The sequence below is a fragment of the Cupressus sempervirens genome, chromosome 5 (genome assembly GCF_028749045.1).
Source record: "Cupressus sempervirens isolate cs-2001-9-10 chromosome 5, ASM2874904v1, whole genome shotgun sequence".
Taxonomy (NCBI): Eukaryota; Viridiplantae; Streptophyta; class Pinopsida; order Cupressales; family Cupressaceae; genus Cupressus; species Cupressus sempervirens.
In genome coordinates this window covers 561,726,435-561,746,469 of record NC_143122.1, presented here as the reverse complement: position 1 = coordinate 561,746,469, position 20,035 = coordinate 561,726,435, and the positions used below count along the sequence as shown (strand labels likewise).

The 20,035-nt window shown below is 35.5% G+C and overlaps 1 pseudogene; it reads right to left on the bottom strand.

Annotated features, from left to right (window-relative positions):
* LOC149557170 (uncharacterized) overlaps nt 1-7,334 on the bottom strand; it is a 189,744-nt pseudogene extending 182,410 nt beyond the window's left edge.
* Between the last annotated feature and the right edge of the window lie 12,701 nt (nt 7,335-20,035).

Sequence of the window (20,035 nt, the reverse complement as noted above, 5' to 3'; positions counted from 1 at the left end):
AACTACAATAGAAACAATATCCTTGGCAAGGTTGCCTCCACCTTTCCTTTTTCTCTTCCTTTCCAAAGTGTCCTCCAACCAAGACTTAGTACCTATTACCTTGGAGGTCGTCCAAAGTGATTCTATGCTAAACATTTTCTTTTTAGCTAGGGTCACCACCATTGTAGTTGAGGAGAAAGGATTCTTTGGATCTTGGGCAATGAGCCCAAAAGAGCTTTGACTTTTCTCCACCTCCTAGGTTTTCTTTGTTGCCTCATCAGATTTAGTAGACTCACTGCTATTGCTCTTTCCATCTCCCAAATCTACTATTTGTATAAGGGAACCACTTGGCCTCATAAGTGAAGCACTTATTGATGGGATAGGGCTATGATGAGGAGATGGAACTAGAGTGGTATGAGGAGATGGAACTAGAGTAGTGTGAGGAGTTGGAATTGGAGTGCCATGAGGGGATGGGACTGGAGTGGAAGCACTATCCTTTGGCTCCTATGTTTTCTTTTCTTCAGCACCATTTTGGGTTCCAATAACTGGTAGAGAACCATCCTAACAAGTCTGAGTTATTGAAACATTCTTGTTTGGAGGTTGATCACCTCCTCCTATAGGTTGAGCTAGTCCTTGAGTGGTTTTTGTTATGACACTAGGTGTAGCACTTTGAGAAGAAGTGGGAGTAGTAGTTGTTGAAAAAGCTTGAGTGGTTGTGCTCTTACTCTGACTCTTTTTAGTGATCCATTCAACCCATTCCCAGTTCTCTTAATGATTTGGGCCATCATGACATCAAAGTCCTCTTCTATATCAATGTAAGGCTCTGAACTAATAGGAGTGTTCCTTATCTTAGTTAAATATATGTTACTATACATATGTTGCCCATCATCCTCCAATCCTTCAACATTGAGATCAATACCATATGTCTTTACTTGTTCCACTGTGAGCCTAGCGAAAGCATGATCTTGGTTCTCCAGCTCATCCTTGCAATCTGCCCAATAATCTTCTATAGTGGTAATATGTTTGATCACACTCTCAATTTGTAACACATCCCTTGCATATCCATTAGGATTGAACATAGGTCTTATGACCTCATATGCTTCCAATTTGTATTTCATCTTGAAGGCCTTGAGCATGTTCTTTGCATTAGATCAAGACTCACAACTATAAGCCCTAACCTTCATAGGGAATTCATACCTTTTCTTCTTCAGGCTTCCACTTAGCATGTTCACTTGGACTTCCTACCTCACAATCTCTATCAACACAATCATGTCACTCGAGTATCTAGGTAGCTTCAAAGGGAATCCATCAAAAGCTACAAGACACAAATAGGAAAAGGTTGAGAATTGGATAAAATAATTCCCAAATTGACTAATGGCCACCATAACTTCTGTGTTGAATCTCCTTTATGGGCATTTCTTGTTACATCATTAGGAAAATTTTCTAATCTCGAAAAACCTGGCTACAATTGAAGAGATGCTAACATGTAAATTAGAAATGAATACAATTAAAAGGTGTTTTAGAACTTCACAACACTGAGAGCTCTAGACAAATTTTCACTTACCTCATAAGCCTAGTCAACATAATGTGTATCTAAATAGATAATTTGCACCAGAAAGAAATATTATTCAACAAAATTAAGTGCTTCTACCTCACCTTTCAATCTACGTAAGAGAACCAAAATGTCTATGATCTTAGGCTTGAGATTAGTGTCGAAAAGAGTCTTAGGAACCTTACTCTTAGTGCCCCATAGCTTTTGGAACTAGGATCTCATAATTTCTTTTCTCCACACCATTTTCTTCAAGGAGAACTCAGAAATTGCCCCTCCTACTATCAATTCTGAGAATTCTTCTTGTTCTAGGATTCTGAGGAAATTCACAATAGTTTGCCTATCAATTGAGATTAGCACGATATGATTAGGTAAAAAAATTTGCCTGGTGTCTGGGTTGTAATGATTTATGCATTCAAAAATCAATTCTAGAGCTTGCATGGCCACCGAGAAACTAGCTACCTCCACTAATTCACTCCCTCAGAGTTTCTCAGTTATGGGGTGGATCAGCTCTGACCTCAACCTCCTTTGAAAGTCTTGCATGTCATAGAAATGTAGTGAAGTATCTATGCAACTTTGTAATGTGGACTTGATCCCACCTAGTCCATCGAACCCAATGAATCTGGTTACCATTCTATCAGAATATAGGAAAATTCACAAATTCAAATCCGTATTAGGCACAGAGAAATGAATTTGCAACATAGGAAATCTGAAAATGCTACACAATTTTGGCAATATAATAGTTCAAGAAAAGTGTTGATTTTTAAAACTATTATATTTCCCTCTATATAGGTATTCTAATCCATCCATTAATTTTCAGGATCTACACCACATGAATGAATTAAAGGATGAATCTATTAGATCAGTAAATGCAAGAGTTCCTAATGGATATTTCCATGTATTTTCACTATTTTCATTGGCTTAATAGAAACTTTCCTTTATTTCAACTTTACCTTTCCATTTTTTTACCCAATTTTAGAGAATTGAAAACAGAGTACTTCGTAAGGAAATATCTGTCGAGTTAGATTTTTCTCAAAATACCTTCCCAAATATAATTAACTTATTTTCATTACCATCTTTAAGTATCTTGTGATCAATTTGTGTGCCCAACATTCTTTTGAAGCCACTTTCTTACTAGATACGAAAAATCACCTTCAAGGGTTGGAAACCCACTGAGGTGAAGACGATTTCCATTTTTTCACCCATGCTTTTATTTTGACTTTACCCTTTAAGCCAATATGCCTCTTAGTTTTAGAAAATCACAAAAGGGCTATGAAAGTTGAAGTGGGGCCCACTTACTTGTTTTTCTCTTTCACCAATGCCTTCATAAAAAATTGACTTCATGGGTCAAAAGCCCACTGTGGAGAAGCTTCTTTAGAGCTTTTCACTAGAGGTGATTTTGAGCACTATGATGGATTCCAAATGCTTTCCAAGGTGGAAGACTATAATGGAGATATGACTTATCCATAGGACAACTTATTTTCTTCTTGCTTCAGCCTACAAGGCTCATTTGTTGGTCTTTGCGGGAAATCACCTTCAAGGGTAGAAAACCCATCGAAGAGAAGACAATACTCTAGTCTTTGCAAGCTCCCTTATTTCTCATGAAAAATATGATAAGCTAGAAACAAGTTCATTACCAAAGATCACTTTGTGAATTGTAAGAATCTCCATTAGATTAGGTCCTAGACTACCACAGACTCATGACATAGAGGGAACCTACCCGGCCATGTGATTTGAAGGAAGCAAAGAATGGATAATCTGATGGAGAAACTTTGTACCTAAGAAAGATTAAAACTAGACCCAGGCACACTTAGACTTAACCAAGACATAACATTTTTCACTTTGCATCATGGATTCAGAATGAAAAGTGGGGAAACACACTATTAACTATACTATAAGCTTGGTAGATACAACCATCTGATTAAGTGTGTGTGTCACTAATAAAAAAACTTAATTGCAATGTCAACATTATTTTCATCTTGAATGGATGAAACTAGTGTTAAAATTGGATAATATCATAGTGTTAAAATATATGTTCCATGGCACTCTATACTCAGCATCACATGTATACATAAAACTTATATATTTGTTCTCATGTTGCAGGACATGATCTCTAATTCTCACATATTTCTAGATTAGCAAATAATTTCCTTTATGTATTCATTATTTTTATTAACATGAAGATATTTTATTAATCTTGGTAGTTTCAACAGGATCTCACATACAATAATTAGTCTTCAAACTTTAGGGTTATATCATTCCACAACCCTCTAAATCTTCACACTGCAATATGGTGATGTCATATTTTTTTAGCAGCTTGTTCAATGTAATACTTTGGAAATAGAGATACTCCCTTTATCTTTCAATAAATATATCTATTATTTGGCAATTGGATATAAAGTTTGAATTCTTACAATATCATAAAGTTGTTGTGCACCTCTATTTTATCAAATAACTTGTGCTAGATATGATAAGATAATCTTTGGGCTATTTAACTTCCACAACTATTCATTTTCTCATTGTTATATATCTACTAACTTTATTACTTAAAGGAAATGTTCCATTGTAGTCATCATTTGATGAAATAAATATTTGTAAGAATTTATACTCTTGCATGGTTGAATATATCATGATGGTGATTCTTGTGTGCATTCTTACCTATACAGAATATCAGTTCAAGTTTTGAACATTTCCTCATCATTTGAAACCTCTCAATCCATAATGCACCAATAAGTTGGCTCTAGATACTTCACTAATGACCTTTCTAATTTCATAAAACACTTGCACACTTTTAGAATTAGTCCATAGTGAATGCACAAATCCAATGCATATTTATGGATGATGATAGTATTTAAAATTTTTTTGAAGAATCATCCTGGATTTTTCAGCACCTAGTAATAGTGTTTGGAAGAATTCTTCTAAAGAATTTTGGTCCAATTATTAATGCAAACATATTTGATTTGGATAGTTCACATGTGTTTAAAACTTGTTTCTTTAATGTGTTCACTTGTATTAATTTATGCTACTTTAGGATGGAATTTTCCTACACAGGTCCAACTAGGCTTATAGTGAAAATGAGGCCCACATGATCATTAAGTCATGCAGATCATTAACAAGACTATGAATCTCATCAATGTAGTCTTAAGTCATGCAGATCATTAACAAGACTATGAATCTCATCAAGCATGGTCTTGTTGATACAATCTGGGCTATAAATAAATAGTGTTATCTTAATTTGAAATTTCTAAGTCAAATTATTTCATATTGTTATTTCTTACATTTGCAGTCCTACTCTAATAACATGCTAATTTCTAGGATTGTTTCTGTAAATGTAGAATCATAGCCATTGTTATTGATGATCTCCTAATGCAAATTTGGATCTCATATAAATATGAGAGGAGACATGTCTCTATGGTGTAATCACCATTTAAATAATATTATATTAACATGAATAATAATATGTATAATAATATACATATAATATAATATATATTATATACTATAATAAATATATATTATATATAATAATATATATGTATTATATACAATAATATATATTGTTAACATGGATAAGTATATATAGTAAATGATGATTACCAATAACAATAATGTATACCATATCAAATCAATTCGACTAAAGCTACAACGTTAACATTGAAAAGATGATTGATGACCAACTCCAAGGTTTCAGATGGTTATTTTTCAACCTATTGGGTAACTCAGTTGAAGATAAATGTGAATGTTCACAAGGAGGCCTTTGCTGGTATCCACCAATTCTACACAACTTTGCTAAAACATAACCAAAAAACCAATATATTTTTTTTATTTTTTGTTTTATGATGAATGCAATTTATCACTGCAACTATATGAGTTCCTATTTTAACCAAATGTTTGAAGATAACAAAACAAAGATAGAGTAACAAGAGATTTAAAGAAAATTATTGAAAGAGAAATTCGTAATAGACATAAGCCAAAACAACAACACATTTACAAATTAAACTATAAAAAGGATCTGGCATGAAACCAATGAAATTAGGAGAAACACTTCCTCAACTCTACTAATGAAATCATCAATGGGAACTTCAATGAAACCCAAAAGATGTTTCACATTTCATCACATTGTGAGGCCACAGAAAGTGCACTCACATGAGACAAAATGCTATGTAAAAACAATAGTGACCCTTTCTCCAATTCATTACAAAAATGGAATTTTTTAACATAAGGTAAACACTAGAATTAAAAGATCACACAATTATTGTTCTTCCTCACAATAGGTGTATCATAGTCATGCTTTGGGCCATACTTGTAATACCCTAAAATTGGCTCATTGCCATGATACCAATTCTGGTCTATTTTTGACCAATCCTAAAGTCCTATTCCATTAGGAAAATTCTTATTCGGCTACTCGCTACTTGACTTAATTGTCAGATGCAAAAAACCCTAATCTACATTCATCATGCTTATTATTTAATTCCTATAGTATTTACTCATATTAGTCACATTAAACCTATTCATTAATATTTAATTTAATTACTAAGTATTTATACTTTAATTAAATTAAATTATATCCTAATGCTAATGTACTATGGAATTAAATTTATTTAATTTAATAAATGTGCCTATTTTAATTAATTAAACAAAATTATTTAAGTAAATGGAGAACTTACTTCTAATTAATTAAACAAAGTTATTTAATTAAATGGGAAGCCATTTCTAATTAATTAAATGAAGTTATTTAATTAAATAAGAAAAGTGTCTCTAATTAATTAAATAGAATTATTTAATTAAATAAGAAAAGTGTCTCTAATTAATTAAATAGAATTATTTAATTAAATAGAAAAGGTAATTATGAGAGCATATCTCATTTTATTAAATTAAATATCTCACCAAAATCTCTCTTCAGTTCAAAAAAAGAAAATTCCCAGTTCACTGTTGATCAAATTAGAAGTGACCCAGATCACTTGCTTTTACACTAAAGTCTATCTGAGTTGACTGACTCTTACACTCAAATCTGAGTTAGTTAATTCCCTTTAATTTGGGAATCTTCCTTTATGACTAAAATTCATCTTCAATCCTGACCGTTGATTGAAATCAATCTCGACAGTTGATGGATTCCAGGAAAGTCTATTTAAGAGACCTTCATCTCTTCATTTTGGAGGTTGAATGAGAATTTGTATCGAATTGCTACTGGATTGTGCATTCATTTGAGCTCATTATTTTCATAAGATATTCATTTTCTAGTTTAATCTCATTTAGCATAATATGCATACATTTTAGCATAATCTTCTTTTACATGTTCTTAGATTAAAAGTGCATACTCCATTCTAGATTAATCTGCATTCTCATATAGATTAGTCATATTTTCTTTTAAATCCTTCATTTATAGAGGGTCTGATTGCTTAACACCTCAAATCTGAGGATATCTAACAAGCGATTCCCTTTAGATAGAAGGCAATAGGTCACCTTACCGGCTAATTTTTGGATGAACAATCCAATGTTCATTCTAGGATGAATCTGCAAATAAGGACCATGTTGAAGTGTGTGTGTTAGCATAGGCTGCATTTTCACATATACATTTCTGGCACCCACTGTGGGGCCAGGAAAATCAATTTTTCTGGCCTCTTTCTACATTTTTTTAATCATTTTTTTGTTCTCTGTCTGTACTGTTTTGTACAGATTCAGGAATCTTTACACGAGACTGTTCATTTTTGCGCAAGGATCCAGAATCTTTGCATGAAGATTCTTTCTGTATCATGTGAGAAAGTGCCTGAGCATGCGAATCTTTGCGTGGCACTAATTTCTTCATGCGGGCCGTATTAGAAATTCGCACAGGTCAAAAAACTTCTTCGTGCGGACTGTCAGGAATTTTGTGCGAGACTCTGCTGATAGAGGCTATTTTTGCATTGATTTTCGTGTTTTCTGGTTTTTTTGCTAATTGCTCACTGTTTCTAGTTTTTTTATGTTTTCTAATTTTTTGGAATAGCATAACAGTAGTTAGCAGGACAATTAGATTACCGCTGTGAGGATTACCAGGTAATTCTCTTTGACTGATAACACTTCATTTGGACCTGAAATGAACATCTCTTGTGTCAAGCTTGTGTGTGTTTCCTTCCATGTTCTCATTTTACAACACATGCATAATTTGATACTAGGTTGTGATCTCCATTATTTTTCATCTAGTAGGCTTAGTTACTAGTGATAGATATAATTAGCTATCTTGGGTTATTGGACTTGCTAATCTGTCGGCGCCTCGTTTCACCCGGTGGTTGCAAGATGAGCACCACGTTAAAAGGGAGGGGTCTACAGGAAAGAAGCGTTAAATGCTCCACTAGGCAACCCTTTTGTGCTTTCTAGAACTCACTAGTTTCTGAGTTGTGGACTCGTGTTGGCTTGTGTGAGGGGTCAAATGTTCCACATCTTTGGACTCATCTCGCATTAGTTAAAGCATTAAGTGTACCACCTTTTTCTCTTTGATTTTTTTTGGATAGATTTTCTTTTGGGAATTAACATCTGTACACATATAGTAATTAGGCCCCATGAACACTATTCATGGATCTTGAGAGAGTGGGTTCCTAGTGAAACTCCTCTCTATGATGGACTCCTTGTAGGTGGGGAGGATACTTTGAGCATCTCGCAGATAGATGAATCTTCAACTTGTTGATTGAGGCATCCCTTCTCCAGAGAGGTTGATAGATCACTGGGAGTTGATATCATAGATCTTTAAGAGATACTCTTAGTTTAGCGTGTCAGATTAATCTATCTACTTTGATTGGACTAAAAGTGAAAAGGTGTCAAAACCTTGAATCCGGAAGCTAAGTCCCCTTGTGGTACACTATTGTGATTTAGTCACCTTTAGAGAGGGTTAACCATAGCAGACAATCCCTCTATAGGGCAAACTGCGTGGACAGAACCTCGAGTGGTAATAGCCATTTTTGACGTGGTAATGACAACTGCTATATAAATGTCCTTGTGGAAGAAATCTCCATCGGTGTGGTTCATTGTGGGTTGTCAGATCTCCCCAACAGCTCTTGAAGATTAAGTTCTTAGACTGTGTTGAAACCTCAATGTACCGAGATTAGAGGTCACCCCTGTGAGTCATAAAAGTTGCAGAGTCAAAATATTACTAAAAACCTTAGAGAGGCCAACTTTTATTTTCTAGGGATGTATGCGTGACTGTAAAACCTTTTGAAAACATACATAATTAGCTCTCTTAGGAATCAGCACGTACTAAGTCACTTGATTGTTCATGCGCAAGGTTGCTTTTGCCCTTGCTCATTATTTTCAGACATGCTTGATATCACCTGCTTGCTGTTCTACGTGCCTGTTTATCTGCTTGCTTACTAAAATGATCAAATTTGCCAAAACAACGAGTTGATTTTGACTACATAATTTTCATTTAAATCAAACTAAAAAATTGCAAACTGAAAGCACTGTCCAAACATCTTGCGAGGTCAACTTCACTGTCTGTTAAATTGAACTTGTCTCCAAAATCTGCCCAATCTGTCTAAAAAGTCCAGAAACCTTGTCAAAATTAGTTGCTGTTGTAAAACTGGTCTGCCTTCTCGCGTGAAATCATTTGGGTCACGCATGAAATCATCTGGTCCTTGTGCAAAATAATTTTGTTCTTGCACAAAATTAAACCTTTTTTGTCAGTCTTTGCATGAACCTGTGAACTTCTTCGCGTGAAATTAAAACACTATCATTGACCTTTGTGCAATCTAGGAAACTTATTCGCGTGGCCTGTAAAACTTCTTCGCGCGGCCTATAAAAGTTTCTCGCGTGAGACTTTGTGTTAGCATTACCAATTTGGGTCTGTTTTAGCTATCTGCGGCTTGAACACTATCTTTTTTTGCATCCTTTTATCGCTCTCTATCTGCAAACAGTCCTGAAATAGCAACACTTCGCTTAGCTGAAGACTTGTGTCTTGCACCTTGACTAGTCTTGTCTCATAAGTAATTTTGGTCCTTGTCTTAATGCTTGTCATACTTTGTGTCACATTGGTCATAATCTTTGGCTATTCTAGCCTTTAAGTCAAACTATTTGTGCCTTAGTGAACAACATTCTTACTATTATCTTGTCCTTTTTGAGACTCAGTCTTAGTGTAGTCCTTGTCTAGGTTCTAGCTTCTTGTCCTTGTCTATGACTATCGCAACTAGAAGCAGCAATGTGTTTTATCCCTACAACCTTAGACATGGTTGTGCTAGGAGTCTAATGTTGAATGAGAAAATATACAATATTTTTTATTAAGGAAAAAAAGTTTTAATAGGTTCCTAAAACCCATACAATATAAAGTTCAAATAAAAAGAGACTGCTTAAAGTAACAACAGAATCTAAAAGCAAACATTTGAAACTTCTCCCCACATAAAAGGACAGGAACCAAAAAAAAAGCCAAGGAGACAATACAAAGAGCCAAATAATCCAAGAAAATCTAGGGTGTTTAGGAGATCTCTCTAAGAATTTCCACTACATTGATTTCAAGCTCTAATAGTCTACCCACCACCTCCTTCATTTCTGAGTAATCCTAGTCAGGATCCAGGGTCTCCTTCTTCCTCATGCTGGATCTAGTGCACTTCCTTGAGCTGTCATTAGGGGTCTTTTCCTTAGAGCTATGGGGGGTTGGGTCCTCTTCCTTGTTGGTTCTTTATAGTGAAGGACTGAAGAAGCCTCCAACTAGAGGAATGTCCAAGAAAATAGGAACAAAGAGAAGATCATGAAGAACATCACTAAAGTATGAAGAAGCCACAAAATCTATCAAAAGGAAACTACTAATCTATAGAACCTCCTTTGAAATAGAAGGTTACAACATCCAAAGAATAAATGCCAAGAAGAATGTCTATATGGTAGATGATCCATCTCACCAAAATGCATAGGTAGCTAGCCACTACAATTGCCTAGTATATAGGATCAAATACTGAATATATAGCTCACTCCATCGAACCATCAAACCAAGGAAGCATTGGAACAATAGAAGAACCCCCCTGATGCAGATAGGGTGAGGTGATAGGCAATTGAGAAAGTGGGCCAAAATTCTCCTGCAAAAAAAACCAAGAGCATCAAGAGTGAGGAAGAGGTACAAACACCTATAAAGACACGTTTCACTAACACATCATGGGGCTAATGTCATGGAAGGTAAAATCACTTGACAAAGGAAGAGGGCACTAAAAGGAAAAAAACTTCCCCCCATGGCACTTTATAATGGAGTACAAGTACAATTGACTCAAAACAACATTCAAGATCCTGAAATGCAAGGAGTGACACTTTATCTTAGTGTGTTTGTGTAAAGATGCTTACAAATGATATCAAAAATGATAAGAAAAGGCATACAACTAATACAAAAGATAGTATAAGTCATGATGAATCATGTAAAGAAAAGTAATCGATCCTTGGACCTAAAACAACCAAGTTATCCACTAGAATGCAAAAATAAAGAAGACTGAATAGAATGTTCCTAGAGTAGAATCTAGAAAAAACAACTAGCATCACTAGAAAGAGCTTAGAAAGAGATTTCCAATGATATAAAGAATTCCCAAATCAAAGATCAGATGCTCAAGATATGCTTCCCAAAGTCCAAAACTAAACTTTGGACTTTGACAGCAAAAAAACCCATCAAAACTAAAAACTAATTGTACCACTGTGATGGGCTCAAAACTAGCTCTCTAATGATATATCATTTGCAAAAAATGGAGTCCATATTCCTAAGATATGAGCAAAAAAATTGAAGATAGGTCCAAACATTAACTAAGGAGGTGACAGGAAGTAGTGATGTAGTGTTGACATCAGCAAATGAAGAGCCCAAATTTGACAATCAAATGGTTGTCAAGGCAAAAAAAGTCTAAAAACTGACCCCTATTGGAAAAAATATCCAACCACCAAAAATAAGACCTGAAAAACTAAGGGATAGTGCTAGATTAAAATCGGTGGCCAAAATCTACATGCCAAAAAACATATGCAGAAAAAGGGATGCAGTAGATGGAAAAAGTGGAAGTTGGATTCAAAAAAAGGTCTGATGGCCATAAACCACCATATCTCAGGAAACTGCCCAAAATCAATTTACAAGAGTCAAAGAAGTGGCCTAGCTAGAAAATAATCTATAAAATCCAATGAAGGAGAACCAAAATTCAAGGAGAAGGTCCACGTGGGCACAAAGATAGAAAAGTGCCACCAATTTAAAACTCCCAAAACTCATGCAAAAAAAATTGCACATTCTGATGGTAGTAGACATGGCGAGGGCCACATGGCATAGAAAAAGGCCATGAGTGTGAGAAAGGGAACATGGCAAGGTCCCACCCATCAAAAAACTATTGGAGATCTCAATCAAAATCTCATGAAACCACCAATTCCCATGCATGATCACTATGTGGATGTAGAGGCCGCGAAGAGCAGAGTGGAGGAGAGCTTGAATTGGGTTGTGCAATAGATGTGCAAAGGCATGGACACTTATGGTGTTACCACTAAATTTGGAGCCACATCTCACAAATGCACAAACTAGGGAGCTCAGCTTTAGACAGAGCTCATTCATTTCCTCAATGTGGGGGTTCTCCTAGAAGGAACAACCATGCTAGTTGAGACCACCCGGGTGCTAATGTTGGTGAGGACTAACACTTTCATGTAGGGCTACTTAGGGTTCCAATGGGAGTTGCTCAAAAGTGTGGGCTCCTCTATCTAGCATGCGTTGAGTGCATGTGTGATGTTCAACACAAGTACATGCACATGGGCAGAAAAGGTACCTTTTTGTTAAAAAAAAATTGACACCACCTTGTTTTAATTAAAAAACCATGCACTCAAATATGTCAAACCACCTAAAATCATAGTTGACAAGCTACCACTGCACCCGAGCTAAGCAGTCTTCAAAATCACTTAGAAAAAATGATAAACTTTAGCAAGACCTTAAGTTGACACACAGACTTATGAAGTCACATGACAGCTTGGGCAGTTATAGGCCAAATAACTCCTCCAAATTCACATGTAACAGCAAGACCACAAGTCCATTCAATAATTTAAAAAATGTAGAATTAGTGGGTGCAGGCTTGAATGGAGGCCGATAAACAAGGTGGATATGGTAGAGATGTGGGAGGAGCCAAAAAGCACGTATTGATAGCTCCCAGGACTACCAATAACCATGAAATGTGAAGACTTTAGGAGTCTCAACACACAAACCACTGATGTTCCAAAAAAAATGTAGGCAAATCCAAGGCTCTATCAAAAATAGTGCTAACATGAGTTGAATGAATTGTGTATGGCTCCCAAGGCAAATCTTGAGAAGCGTTTCCAAAGTCAAAAAACTCTGAATGCAAAAACAAATTGCCTCAGATTTCAACAGCATCCAAACTAGATATATTTTATATGGAAATGGGGGTTTTTGAATACTTTGAGCTCAATGGTGATGTCTGTTTAGACTCAAAGTGTATGAAAAAATGACCCCATAGATCCAATAAAACAATCGCCAAAAGCTCTGATCTAAAAACCAACGTCAAATCTATTAATAATAGAATAGGGGCATGAAGATCTCGAGCTCTAATACCATGTTGAAGTTGATGAACGATCAACCCCACAACTCCTAGGAATCACCTGCATGCAAACAACTATCACTGAAGAGAGAGGCAAAAAACTATGGAGGCAAGAATTGCCAGATCCATAGATTAGACATTCTTGATGAGCAAAAAAGAAGAATTGATATAAAGAATGAATTGATTGTACAATACACACAAAGAGAACCTATATATAAAGGCCTCTAGAATGCTTCTAGAATAAGCTAGAAAGCATTAGGAGATAAGTATGACAACTAAGCATACATCCACGAAATGTGGATTACCCTCCATGTAGATGATAGAATAAGTATGACAAGGTGTTCACAACATGTATACAAACTTCTATGTTGTCAACAAATCAAAACGTAAAGGTATGCTAACTCCTAGGTGACAAATACATTTAACCTAAGTAAACTTAACTAAAGAGTAAATAAATAATTATTTACTCTAACAATATTCAGCATAGAAAATGACAAAGATGAGGATGAGGCCAAAAGATGATATGCAAATCATATGAACATCATGAAAACAAGATTAGTTGAATTCACATGCAAGAGAACCAGAGAAATAAAAAAATGGAAAATAAACAAGGTCAAAGGTAGTGAAGACCTAAGTGGAAATTGGATCAATGAATTAAAACATGTATAATCATCTACATCACCAAATTCAAAATTCAATTGAATGAAACACTACATGCTATTGGCCAATTAAAATTCAAAGTCTTAGATGTCAGTTGGGCCTCCTTTCTTTAACATAAGATCATGCATGTTCCAAGCCATTAGATCTTGAAAGATTAATGCATAAACTTTCTCGCATTCTAGAAGTGTTCAAGAAATAAACAATGTAGAGAAGCAACAATGAGACACATATCCAATGGGCCAATACTTTTCACGAAGCATAGTTAGGATCTAGTTATGAAGTACATGAGGTATGCAGTTGGAATGTGGACCTACATTACAAACTAAAAAACATAGTCTTTTCCATGAGCTATCATATCTTACAAGATCTACAGATGTCACTTTCTTGCTTTTGGAAGATGTACAAGGTTTAAACAATGCATGAAATGTTGGCATTATGTTGTATTTGTCATTAGTGACAACACTTATTCAGTTCTAAATGCTTACTGAGCTCATCACTCAGTCTACAATTTATACTAAGCATTTAGTGGTTACCTTGTAAGCTTAGTAGTTAAGCAGTTCACACCAAGCATTCTTGAAGCTATCGAGTGAATGTGTTGTTAAACTATGTTTACCAAGCTTACAGTGTTCACCAAACAAATAATGGTTACTGAGCTTCACAGTATCTACTGAGTTATTAGTTTATAGGACATGAAGTCAATTTCTATTGAGCGATGGATGTGTAGTGTTTACCAAGTGAAGCAAGGTAAAACTTAGTGTGTAGTATCTACCAAGTGACACTACATCTATTGAGTCACTAGTGGTTACTGAGTTCAAAACTACTCCAAGTGATTAGTATGGATTGAGCCTTCACTTCCACTAAGTGCATGATGATGCTAAGTAATGCAGTGGACACCGTGTATCAGAAGGTCACCAAGTCAGTTCAGTGAACCCAAGTTATTTACTATTGGGCCGACTTTGTAATGTGTAGTTCAATTGTGTTTTGGTCGACCTTGCAGTTTTGTAAATTTGAAAGGTATATATGTAAGGTGTATTGCAAGATATCATATGTATGAAGCAATATAGAAGTAATGTGAAGTATTTTTGAGAAATACATGTGAAGGATTATCAGCAGCAGTTCAAGGAATACATCAAGGTCAATGCAAAGGCAAAAAATTTATCCATCACATAAGGTGATCAGTGCATAAAGGATCTTATCAGCTATTAGTTGTAAGTAGATCCATTGTTTCATCTTAACAGGTGAATCGATTTCTAAATCCTCTAATAAGGTAGACTTAATAGTCTTTGTACAAATCTCTTAATTGAGTGCATACTTCATTGTATGTTTGTAAATCCTCTAACAAGGTGGACCTACTAGTCCTTTGTGCTCCTAACAGGGAAAATCACTAGAAGTGGTCAATACAAGCCTTAATAGGCCAACTTTATGCTATAGTATTGAAGTTTTGTAGGTATCATCCCCACCCCAGTTTTACTTTCTATTTGGAAGGTTTCTGGGTCACCAAAACATTGTGTTCTTTTGTGTGATGAATGTTTTATCTTTCAGTATTAATGCATGTAGTAGCATAGATTCATTTGTGGTAAATTTAAAAAGAAGAATTTTTAAAGTTACTGATTCACCCCTCCCCCTCTCAGTAACTTGTCATATCTTAAATATTTCCAACAATTGGTATCAGAGCATTGTGGTTCTCAAGATAAAAGTTTGAGAGCTTGAGCAAAGATCTAAGGACAAATGGAAATATTCAAACTTGACAAGGCAATTGAAAATGAAAAGCTAGATCTAGAGATGGCCATACCTCAACTCAAAGAAGCAAAGGAGCATCTTTCCCAATCCCTAAAAAAAAGGAAGGAACTTGCAAGACAAATGGATGACCATTAGTATGTTGAAGAAAAAATTGAAGACTTTTTTCCATCAAGCAACTCAAATGAAGCTAATGAGGCAATCAAAGAACTCCTAGCAAAGAATGGCTCTTTGCAAGAATAAGTAAGGAAACTCAAAAGAGAACAAGAAATCCAATCAATCAGGCTATGTAAAATTTTGGAACAAAGGGAAAAGGCAAATGAAGACTTCGAGGCAAGAAACAATGAAGAACAAAATCAATCCAATCAGCATGAAGACCTCATTGATCAAATCACTCTAGCAAATGAAGAAATCAGGATACTCAAAGCATAGAATGAAAGAATAAGAAGTGATCTAAATTATGAAAGGGAAATTAATTAAAAAATAATGAGAGAACTAAGATCTGAAAAGTAAATCATTGAAAAATTGAAGAATGACATAAATGCTAAAAAAAAAATCAATGAGAGAATGTTGAAATCACAAGAAGACATGAATCAATTGAATCAGCAAAATGAGAAGAATCTTCATAGGCAAAAAGGTAAAGCAAGACTTGGATACAATGAAGAACAAGGTGAATCTTCCAAGCAAGGTGCAAAAAGGAATCAAAAGCCCTCATGCAATCATTGTGGGAAAATTGGTCATATATCAAACAAATTTTGGACCAATGGAAAAACAAAATTCAATGGAAAGTGCTACAACTACAATCAGCATGGTCACAAAGCCAATGAATGCAAGGAAAAACCAAAATTTGAAGGTAAATATCACAAATGCAAAAAGCATGGTCACAAGGCATCTCAATGCAGATCCAAATCATTCAATCTAGCTGAACAACTTGTAAAGGCAATATTTGGATGGGACTATAATACCTAGTGCAAATGTCATTATTGTGGAGAATATGCATGCACTGGCATAAATTGTGCAAGGCATCACCTAAGAAACAAGGATACTACTATAAGGTGTTACACATGCACCGAACTCAATCATATAGCTAAAAACTACATGAATATAGGCAAAGTTGAAGATGAAAAGAAAGCAAGGGCTGACAACATAAGGAAACAAATGAGGCAGCAATGGATTCCTAAATCTACTGAGGATACAAGCTCAAATCATGGAAGTGAGGGCACTTAAGAAGTGGGTGACTCCATCCCCTCAAACTAAATTCCTAAGAATGTGTTGGAGCTGTACTCAACAAGAAAATCATAAGCAATTCCAACAAATATAAGGAATGTAATTGATCCAATCAGTATTCCAGATACACCAGGATCACAGAAAGGTTATCCTTTACTAAGTTGCATTAGACTCCATTGAGAAAATTTGGTTGAAGACCTTACCAAGTGAGGTCAGGAATAAAAGGAATTTAGTTCATTTTCCAAGTTGATACTCTTGCCAAGTTAGGTTAGTGGATGACAGTCTGTCATGCGCTACATTAGTATGGTACCTAGCATTAATGGCAAATTTTCATCAAAAAGGGAAAAATTTGAGTTCATTTTTCACCACATCTTCAGTATTCTCAGATCAAAGAGATTTTTAGTTGCACTCAAGAGATTCCAAGAGATTTCGAATGAATTTGCAGCTAAGAAATTTGTTCAAAAATTTCCATCACTTACTGAGCAACAATGGCATCTAGAAGCACCAACAATAGCAAGGCAAAAAGGGGATCAAAGATGTTGGTTAAGGGTGTAGAGTGGAAAGCACCAAATTTCAAGATAGTTCCAACAGTGGCAAAGGCACTTGACCCTAATGGTGCGTAATCACAAATTCCACCAAAGGTACTTCAAATTAATGATATCCACACTCATTTTAAGTGTTCAATTCAAGAGATAACAATCCTAGAAGTGGATAGTGCTTTACAAGAAATGCATGTTGATGGCTCATTATAACCTGAGCACAAGCACTTAGAAATAAAAGGGTTGACACACATATCACACTTGCCAAGAAGCTTTCAAATAAAATGGATTAGGTATATTCTTAGCCATGTTCACAATGGTCAATTATGGTTGGAGCAGCCCATATTGATCACCAAAAAGATGATTCACAAGATTACTAGCCTTCCCATTCTGACCAAAGCAAAAACCACCAAAACCCTAGGTTGGGATGAACTCCAGAAGAAAACCCTAGCCAAGTGGGATGGTAGAGGTTTGAAAATTAGCATTGTTACTGATGTGAACTTGAGGTTTGGAATTCATGTAATTGCCTACAAAATTTATAGTTCCAGTCATTTAAACAGTGTGCCATTTGAGGCAATAGACTTAGCATTCAAAATCATGAAGAAAAGCATGGAGTTTGACCTGTCAGAGCTACTACTGAAGCAACTAAACAAGAATATGGACAACATCAGGTCATCAAAGAATAATCCTTGCAAATTTGGTTCTTTGTTGACGTGTCTTTTCTTTTTTGTGAAAAAATTCTTTCCATCCAAAGGTTCTGTCGTATGGAGAAAGGATGTTCCCATTTTGTATCAGATAAATGATTTTATTGTAGAAATGGGTGTAAACTTTGATAGCATAATGGAAATTTTTTTTTGAAGACTTCAAAGAAAGAATGAACAACAGGTTTAGGATTCCTCCTAAACTTGTAGAGGATTATAAAGATGATGTATGTTTCATGGTAGACTGTGCTAATGTATACATTTAGGCAGTTAGGCCCCGAGTTGCATGGGCGAAACCTCTCCCTTATGAGTCAATATTGATGAAACTAGGGACATCATTGAAGCACTGGTAAATGAGCCTATAGATCCCAAGCAACCAGTCTTTGGCACATATGATGAGGAAAAAGCCAGAATTGAATTGGAAATCAAGCTACCTCAAGCAATCAACAAAGGCAAGAGGAATATTGTCAAGATGAAAACTGCCACTGGTCCCTTAATACTTACCAAGGAAAAAGGAGAAGATGAAGAAGAGGATCAAGAAAAAGATGATGAAGAGAAAGAATTAGAAAAGGAGGCAGAGCCAACTAAGAAAAAAGGGAGGGTTATCATTACTAAACCTCCAAAGGCCTCCACAACTATTTTTACCAGGAGAGGCAAAGGTAAAGGGGAAGTAATGCTCAGCAAGCCCCAACTTACCTTTCAAGAAAGGCTGAAATAGATGGAAGAGGGAGTTGGCATCACAAACTTCAAGGCATTAAAGTTTGAATCCAGAATTGATGCTAAGAAGATGCAAATTGAGGAACTAGTACTCACCAAAATGGGAAAATGGAAGTATTGCCTAGACTAGATTGCTCTCAGATCTCAAAAGAATTATTAGTAAGATTTTTGCCAAGGTGGGAGTCAACTGCACAGACAACCAAAGACATCTATGAACAATCATTGAGGAAACTATTGCCAAATCTTACTGAGGTAGAAGTAAAGGCAGCAATGAAGGATAATGAAGGTAAAATGATGATCAAATTCCACACATGTTTGATTTTAATTAAGGACATTGAGCATGTTGTAAGAGATGCAACAAACATGTGGAAGAATATCTATCATTTGTATAAGCCTAGTGATGATCTAGTTGAGATCAAGGATGATGATGGTGATAGTGATGATGAAGAAGATGATAGCACTCCATGTGCTACTATTGATGTTGAAGATTATTAGGCACTAAGGGCTGATGATGAAGAGAAAGGGGAAGAAGCTGCAGAGGAAGACAAGGAGGAAGTGGATGAAGAAGATGATCTAATGAAGATTGCAATAGAAGTCATTGCTTCCCTTCCTTAGTCTCCACCTAAGCCAGCAATATCATCAGGGTTGGAGTCAGCTTCAGCAAGATCGATTGCAACTACATCAGAAATATCATCTGCTCCTGCCACCTCATAGCTCCAGGTATCTTCAATGGAAGTATCAGTTACTTCATCTACCGAGTTGCAGCCCTCTTCATTAGCACCTGAGCAATCCATCACACCAATGTGCACAACTATCAATTCCATAATTGTATCAACTTCTTTTGCACCATGTATAGTAAGTCTACGAATTCATTCTAAAATTTTGTCTTCCATAGCTCTAACTGCACCAATTTGTGTTCTAGTTAGTTCTTTAATTGTAAATATTCCAGCTTGTACATTACCTATTGATACATCATTTTTGGAAAGCACATCAATTTTGGATACAGTTGGTACTTCTCTCAGTTTTCCTCTAGTTGGACCAATTCAAGTTTTTTTTGCTAGTCCAATTACATCAACTATTGTTTCTATTTCTAAATCCAAGGAAGTAAGCACTAAAGTAAAACCAAAGACTCCTCTAAAACTTTTTCTTACTGGTAAGGCAAAGACTTGGATAAATAAATTATTATCCCTAAGATAGATTTGGACACTACCTCAGCCAACGAAATGAGACTGGTCAATCAACTTTTAGAGCAAAAGGCAAGGCAAAAGTAGCTAAGAGAAGAGAGGGATAGAGAATTCACAATAATTGAGAATGCCAAAAAAATAATTACTGAAGCTATAGGTGTTGATGTTGATCCATCTCAACACATTTTGTTACAATTAGAAGAGGTTGTAAATAAGTTCAATGAGGATACTTCTA